This window comes from Montipora foliosa, chromosome 9 (genome assembly GCF_036669935.1).
Source record: "Montipora foliosa isolate CH-2021 chromosome 9, ASM3666993v2, whole genome shotgun sequence".
Lineage (NCBI taxonomy): Eukaryota > Metazoa > Cnidaria > Anthozoa > Scleractinia > Acroporidae > Montipora > Montipora foliosa.
The window spans coordinates 47,247,198-47,255,689 of NC_090877.1; the positions used below are offsets into that span (position 1 = coordinate 47,247,198).

Here is an 8,492-nt window from a genome sequence, read left to right on the forward strand (position 1 = left end):
AAATGGTATATGAAATGAATCATATATGAACTGCGGATATGAAATCAAGTGAAGCTATGATCTTCGCACTTATGAGAGCAATTTTTGCAATTGCTTTGAGAAGCCTGAAAAATTCAGGACTTCAACGGGGTTTGAACCCGTGACCTCGCGATTCCGGTGCGACGCTCTAACCAACTAAGCTATGAAGCCACTGACGTTGGGAGCTGGCCATCTGTGGGTTCTAATGGTCCCGTGAGGAATAAATCAATGATGAAATGGTATATGAAATGAATCATATATGAACTGCGGATATGAAATCAAGTGAAGCTATGATCTTCGCAGTTATGAGAGCAATTTTTGCAATTGCTTTGAGAAGCCTGAAAATTCAGGACTTCAACGGGGTTTGAACCCGTGACCTCGCGATTCCGGTGCGACGCTCTAACCAACTAAGCTATGAAGCCACTGACGTTGGGAGCTGGCCATCTGTGGGTTGTAATGGTCACGGGTTCAAACCCCGTTGAAGTCCTGAATTTTCAGGCTTCTCAAAGCAATTGCAAAAATTGCTCTCATAACTGCGAAGATCATAGCTTCACTTGATTTCATATCCGCAGTTCATATATGATTCATTTCATATACCATTTCATCATTGATTCATTCCTCACGGGACCATTAGAACCCACAGATGGCCAGCTCCCAACGTCAGTGGCTTCATAGCTTAGTTGGTTAGAGCGTCGCACCGGAATCGCGAGGTCACGGGTTCAAACCCCGTTGAAGTCCTGAATTTTCAGGCTTCTCAAAGCAATTGCAAAAATTGCTCTCATAACTGCGAAGATCATAGCTTCACTTGAATTTTATTTTGTTTCTAATGTATACCTGCTTAATTATACGCCAATGGCTCAGTGTTTGAATTGTAGATTAGGTAATCTGTTGCATGATGTAAACACATTGCACCTTAATATTTGTCATTACATGATATGTTTTACCTTGATAAGTCTGTGTGAAAGCATGTTATAAGAGAATTGAATTTAATTTAATGCTTTTACTGATTGTTCATCAGGATATGATATAGATGGTTTTCACCTGACGTCACAGCAGCCATGTTGGTACACAGAACGATAGGGAAAAAAGTCTTTTGGGAATTTGACTCTATTATAATGCAGAACATCAGTGAGCCATAATTTGCTATTGTTTTGTACACCAATATGACCGTCTCATCATGTGATTAAAAACCATCTGTGGCCTGCACTTTACAACTTTACAGAGCACTGACAAGAAGCTAATTCCTCTAGCAACTCTTGTTCACCTTTTGTGCACTCCAATCAAACTTCTTATGTGCTCTGAGCTCCTTAAGTACTGCAATATTATCTTGCATTCAATTTGACCAATTTGATTTGATATGTTAGGAAGAGGCTTATTTACCACAAAACCATTCATGAAAGGAGATTTTTCTTCCTGAGTATAAAGGGGAACTAATCTCACATAAGGATGGAGAAACAAGAGAAGAATTATGTGATCCATCTCTCGGAAGTTTCCTTTATTACTTTAGGGATGGTGCAAAGTGTTATTGGTAAGTTTATCCAAAAGATTGAATTATTAATAAAATTAATTGTGTATTTCAATCCGTAATTTTCCGAAAAAAAAAATAAATGAATAAATAAATGATTATCTTAAATTGCACTTCCTCTCCTACGTGTACATTGCCCTCTCATGTCATAAAATTTGTTACAGACAGCTGTAGGGGATGAAGGAATGCTTGGAAGAAAGATTACCGTAGTATTTCATGACCAACAGAAGGTCATATACATGTAAAACATTGTGATAGGTGGAACAGAGAAATGGTGTTTACTTGGCGAGGTTGTATTCCTATAGTCAGAACTGAAATTGGCTGGAGCGTCCATCCTCCACACTACAGTGAAGGCAATGAAGTCAACCTTTTATTTTATTTTTCAAAAACTTCCTAGTTGAGATATGATCTGCTTTGATTGGCTCCTTCAGCTGTGGGAATGTGGTATCTCCCCTGGGAAGTATTCTAAAAGTAAATCTTCTCCGGGAAGGGACTCAAGAAATTAAAGGGCATGGAGACTCCTACTTGGGGCTCTTGGTGTTAAGTAGTCTCTCTGGGTTTGTTCATGGAGAATTTTTCTGCAAGCAATTTTTTCTGACTGATTTTGTGAACCCACTGACTCCTGAACCACCAGTCTGAAATTGACGAGTAAAATCGTCTGGCATTAAGTCTCACTCAATCACTTACCAAGCATCATTTTTTATCAACGTTTTTGTCACATTTTGCAGGGGTTTCATAAAGAAAGGTCATATATTCATTGGAAGGGAATGGGACACCCAAGAATGGAAGCAGAATATTGCAGAGGGGACCCTTAAAGCAATACAATGGAATTTGATTGTGGGATTTTTATCCTGAAGGTGGGGTCTAAACCAATGTATAATGTAAGAAAAATTGAGGGCTAGTTATCTACTCATCACACACTCCAAGGAACAACCAAATGAATACAGTCAAGCCAATTCATGACATGTATGTCATGCGCGACCAGTTGTTTTGAAATTTGAACAGAGTATTCAAATCTGCGTGCCAGTTTTGAACTTTGCTTTCGACATTCCGAATTCCTTTAGTGCTCTCGCCGCAATTTCTTCGGCCCTCTCTTTCAGGAATTTCTGGATCCGCCCCTGGGTCGTATCAGTTGACCCTGAGATGGGAAGGCAACAAAAAGTTGGTGATGAAATCAACGATTCTAGGAATCCATAACCCGACGATTCTTCGCTCTTTGTTTGACTTTGATAAAGTATAAATGAAGTTCATTGTTGTTATATCCTAACTCTACAATTCTTCTCTTTCACATTTTGTTTTGTAACTTCAAAACTTCCGTGGTCGTTGATTTTTTTATGATGTTAACGACCTGTCATAAAGTTCGAGTTAGTTTAGACGGTACGATTACTTGGGCGCTCGCCATTGCAACAATTCGCATGTGAAAACGTCCAGGCGACCCGGACGTGAACACATGTTACAAATTTGACAGGCAGCTTTTCATTTTCTAACGAACCAAGCTCTGATTGGCAGTAACTTGGACAGATGATTACAACATGTCGTCTTTCAACGCGTCCCTCATCTCAGTTCATGTCAACTACAAATGAGTCAAGAGAGGTCAAGTACGAAACACAGCAATGGTAGATTATGTCAGTACATGACAATGAAAGAAGACCTTTTTCGAACCATCTTGACAGACAAATTACATGTATTCGTGAAGGGTTGACTGATGTTCACGACATTATAAAGGCAGAAATCTTGATTCACGCACTAAAACTTTAAAGGATCACGCGTCACGGTTAATATATTATTCACGAATCACAGCTGTATTTCTTCAGTTTTCCCGATTTACGGTTTTTTTGGCATCAACTCACGGATTACGCGAAACCCCTTCCAGACCTTGTTGACTGTAAATCAGTCAACATTATGAAACACAGTTTCACAAAATTTATCAAAATTTGCACATGAATGGTTCAAGTACATGTATAAGGGATCAGGCGTTATTTTTATTGACATATGCAGCATGAGAGTTACTACTTTCTTGAAACTTTCACAAATGATTGCGGAACTTGAACTTCCCTGCCAGCAGAGGTGTCTTCTTGTTGTGTCCACTGCGCTGATGAGTACAGGAAAAGAGACCTCTGCCGCAGGTTGAAACTCACTGTGTTGCGCCGCGGTTATCCTCACGTTAAACTTTGTCTTGTGCGGGCTCACTTAACAACAGCGAAATTACTGAAGGAATGCGTGGGTCACAGTGGGCTCAAGTCACAGTCAGCAAACATATCATGGGGCATGCATTTTGAACAATGCCATCTAAGGTCGTGGACGATGGTTGGATGAAAGTGAGTTTCGACCCATGGCATGCAGAGGTCTCTTTCCCATACTCGTCAGCCCAGTGAATGCAAAGGAAAAGAGGCATCTGCTAGCACGGAACAACTGAACCTTGCATGATTTTGCTTTTGCTCATAGTTTGTGGACTATGTTGTCTTTGGCAAGGGTTTATCCTTCAGTGAAATTTTTAAGACACTGTGATTTTGACACTTTGATTGCAATCCCAATCCACTGATTTTTATACACAAAATCTGCATAAAACATACATGTAACCTCTGGCTGTTATGAAACTATTTTTGCTGTCTTTGCAGGATGAAGGGCAATTGAAAGTATGACACTGAGGTAAGGTAATTGTTTTTGCAAACGTTGGCCGTGGGGCACTTATATTTCAACAGAACTTACTATTGGACCCGTAGCCACAAGGGCTACGGGTCAACAGCCCATGAGGCGAAGCCGAATGGGCTATTGACCCATGGCCCTTGAGGGCGAAGGGTCTAATTGTTTTAGTATCACCCAACTAGTCGGACAGAAAAGGCAATAATAAAGTTAGCAAATGCAAGTTAAAGAAATATTTATTTGAGAACAAAACGAAAGAAAGCATAACGCTTTTGAAGTCTTTTCGCTACTTGAGGACTGTCAATAATAGTTCTCTAGTAGCATAGCCAATCAAAATGCAGGAATTGCATTAGACCACTAGTTGGGTCCTGTCTGACCTTGTAGCTCAGTCGGTAGAGCAGCGGTGATCTAACCCGAAGGTCGTGGGTTCAATTCCCACCCTGGTTAGACATTTTCTCTGTCCTTGTGTGGGCCCCCGGGTGTGGGCCAATTCCATTGGTAGGGCTAACGCTCACGTGGTTTGCATGGGTAGAAAATAGCACTTCACATTATCTTCCAACAGTTAATTTGGAAGGTAATGACGTTGACAACAGCGTAAACAGAGCAGTTAAAGACACCTTGTCCGGTGTGGATAATTGACATTTTTGGTGTGATGGTTCCTGATTTTCATTCTGCCTATTAAACCATCTGTCAAGACATTGACAAGTACCAGATTATCTTTTTTTTTTTTGAGCTCACCTGAGCTGGAATGTTTCTTTTGCCTGTTGTTTACAGTTTAATGCCAAGCCTTTGTTACCTTGATTGTTTTACACATAGATGATCTCAACCATGATGCAAAATCTTTCAGAATGTGGGCACGTTATTGTCTTTCAGTCTTTCTTTTCATGTTGCTGTTGTGATGGTTTCATCATCATCATCTCTTTCTTTACGGTCGGAGTTTAGAGTAGCTACATGTCATATTTCCGAAATTTTACTCTACCAGCCATGATATTCTTCAAAGGACATACCACAACGCCGGTAACTCCATGCCCTACTCTTTGCGAATAGTGTGTGGATTCTTTTTTGTCCCAGAGGGTTGTGAAGAAGAGTTCTGAGACAGGGCCTACGGTTTGTCGTCCTAGAAAGTATAACCATTTGCAGATGTCATTACGACGGTAGCGCTTTCTCCTCAGTTACTCTAATAACCGAGTGTTGGTCTGGCGGTGGTTCGAGCCTTCACGCGTGGAAGTCCGATACTCAACGAACTGAGCCATTAGACTTAACTATTAGAGTGTAGTGTGAGCGTTAGCCCTACTCATGGAAATGGGCCCACATAAGGACAGAGAAAAACTCTGGCCAGGGTGGGAATTGTTCCCTTCCTTGCAACTGAGCCATTAGCCTGCGTAGCAAGCGTTTCCGTGGGGGGATATGGAAGACTTTTAATGTGTTGGCCGCGCGAAAAGTGGGGCGAGACAAGAAGGAAAGGCTTGCAGACAGTCAACACTCATGGTCATCCATCAAAATGACATTGGACAATTCGTAACAATTACACGACCTAGTATCCCATCTTATTACGACAAGGTTACCTCTGTAAAGAGAATGAAAACATGCAGAATTGGAGCTTTAGTTCAACAAGAAATAGCGTTTCTAAGCTAAGCCGCGCTGATCTACGGTATTTAGGTCTAAAAACCCCTTTGAAGACGGTTAGCGTTCAATTGTTTTGCTGGGTACCACTATGTCAATACTCTAAAAAATTCGACTTTCCGGGAGCTTGTCTCGTTACTCTAGTGGATATCGGAAACTGCAAGGAGAAGCCATCGATCCGGGTGCAACTCTTTGCCTCGCCTATTGTGAATCTTCTCTGCTTGTTTAAAATGTTTGTGTCGTTGAAGTAGATTTGAGGTCTAAAGTAGATTGTACGTCGTGTAAGTTGAATAGAAGGGAAATGTCAGTTTGAGGGATGGCCATGAGTGCTGACCGCAGACAAACCCCTGCATTTTGAAAACCGCATGTCATAAATTGACCAAGAAAATGTTGGTCTTTCATAGCGAAACTGAACTTTGGGCAAGAGAATCTAAAGCAATTTGACAAGGTAAATAACGATAATGTTGACCAATATTAGTAAATAGATACTCTTCCTGAAGGCGGCTTCCAAGCCCAACTATGGAAATGTTGTCGTAAAAATTTCCCGCGGCGATAAGATTTTAATGTTTAAATTTGGTAAGGCAAATATTCTAAATGCTGTGAACAAAAGTGCTTCTAGTAAATTTCAGAGTACCTGAAATCCGAACGAATGTTGTTGTAAAACAAGCCCGCCGAAATTACTAGCTTTTCCAACACAATTTTCTGTCCAGTGATAATAACACCTTGTTGTTGGTGCTTGTGTATTTAACGTTTTCCAGAAAGTGATGTTAAAATTGAAGGAACAGCTACAAATAGTCTATCGCACTTGCTTCTGCAATAATGTGAAGGCTTCGAAATCCCGAAGCGTTGGCATTGAAAATGCACTACAGGAGCTCCACAGCCGTGCAAAACACAAGGATCTCGTAAGATTTAATCATTTAGGAGCCTGTTTACTAGCCAGCCGATGAGCCGAAATCCCCATTAATTGAAGGCCTTCTTGATTTGATCGTTCGCAATACTTTTGAGAGGACTAATTAAGTCTTAATAGGCCAGTTTCGTATTCTAACGGTTGGACTGGATCTAGCATGAAGTGGAGGCTTATGCGGGCAAATTAATTTGCATTTGAAAAGATCTGCCCGCATTAGCCTCCATTCCATGTTAGATCCAATCCAGCCGTGAGAATTCGAAAATGGTCTATTTAGGACGGTGCCTACTAATTCAAAGGTATTTTTGCCCCGGTTTATGATTATAGAGAAAATGTAGATCTTAACGAGTGTTATTGAAATCCAAACAGAAAATTGGGAGTAACCACGCATTTTTGAAAGATAATAAATAATATTAGTAAAGAGCTTTAAAATACAAAGCAATGTATGGCGTTCTGTCTCAAGTTGAAGCTTAACTATCTCTCAAAAATGCATTGTTACCCCCAGATTTCTCTTTGGATACCAAGAGTACTTACTAAGATCTACTATTTCCGTATAGTTTTAACCGCGCAAAAATATCCCTGTATTAATAAGCACCACCCATAGGAAATCCGACTATCTCGAGATGCGCAAAACGTATGCGCAATAATAATAGTAGGCGCCGTCCTTAATACGCAGGCATTGCTTTCGTAGAAAATGAGGCTTTTCCCGAAACCAGCGGGACGAGCAAATTTCCCCCTTGGTCGAGCTGTTTAATAAATCGAAATTTGTTCTTCTTCTTTTAAGCCACCGCTAAATCCTTTATCGACAACGGAACTAACTGCTCGATGTAACACTTCTTTAAAAGAAGGTCTCTTCGCCATTTAGCCTGCGTAGTGAGTGATTTCAGCGAGCGAAAAACGAGTCCAGCAAAAGCGAATAACTTTCTCTGATTTATTCGCTTGCTACTGGGGATACATTATTGTGACATGAGGGACTGAGGTGTCAATCAAAAATTCCGAATTGTGCAATCAGAGATCCCGCTCGTGAGCTAACTGGAGTTTTCATAATTAAGGGGTTTGTCCGCAAGCGTTTCCTTCTCCTCTCCTCCCCTTCCCCCCCAATTTTTTTTTTGCGCTAGTCCTATTTTCGCGCGGCCAGGAAAACGAATTCGTTTCTCGCCCGCTGGAGACGCTTGCTACGCAGGCTACTGAGCCATCGGTGCACGATTTTGTCAATTCCGACATGTATTTTTTTGTAGTACATAGAGCATCTGCCACTAAGGAAACAAGTACATGCCATGACTCAGCCAAAGAAACAGGAGCAAGAGAAAGCCGAAGTAAAAAAGTAAGTGATTCGTTTATGTTTTGCTAGGTTAGGTTTTTTCTGGGGATGGCCCTTTGAAAACTGGAAAATCTTGCAACTGACTGAAGTAAAAAAAACCTGAGCTTCTCAATAGAGCCAAAGTAACATTGCTTGCAATAACTCTCTTCTTTAAGTACTCTGTGTTACATGTATAGGGGGTAGGGGTCTGAGGAGAGAAAAATATAAATAATGAGGACGTGTTAAGGACGGTGCGTTCTAACTTAAAGTTTCTTTTTCGCGATTTATGAATATGCGGGAAAAGCAGATCTTAACAAATGTTATTGAAATCCAAAGAGAAAATTAGAGGTAGCCTCGCCTTTTTTGAAAATAAATAATCAACAATATATGTAAAAAGGTTTAATATACAAAGTAATGTATCGCGTTCTTTTCCAAATCGAATCTTAATTATCTCTGAAAAATGCTTGGTTACCCCTAAT

General features: G+C 40.6%; 1 long non-coding RNA gene across 3 annotated transcripts in view; it reads left to right on the forward strand.

Moving 5' to 3' along the window:
- Positions 1 to 857: 857 nt before the first annotated feature.
- Positions 858 to 8,492, forward strand: part of LOC137971048 (uncharacterized) — a 12,661-nt gene continuing 5,026 nt past the window's right edge. Inside the window, exons 1-5 of one of the 3 annotated variants that reach the window (XR_011116911.1) lie at positions 858 to 1,146; positions 1,383 to 1,546; positions 2,272 to 2,400; positions 4,162 to 4,192; positions 7,952 to 8,037. This is a non-coding gene — a long non-coding RNA (uncharacterized lncRNA). Of the gene's footprint in view, positions 1,547 to 2,271; positions 2,401 to 4,161; positions 4,193 to 6,213; positions 6,258 to 7,951; positions 8,038 to 8,492 lie in introns of all 3 variants that reach the window. The other 2 variants (XR_011116912.1, XR_011116910.1) reach the window with 2 other exon arrangements.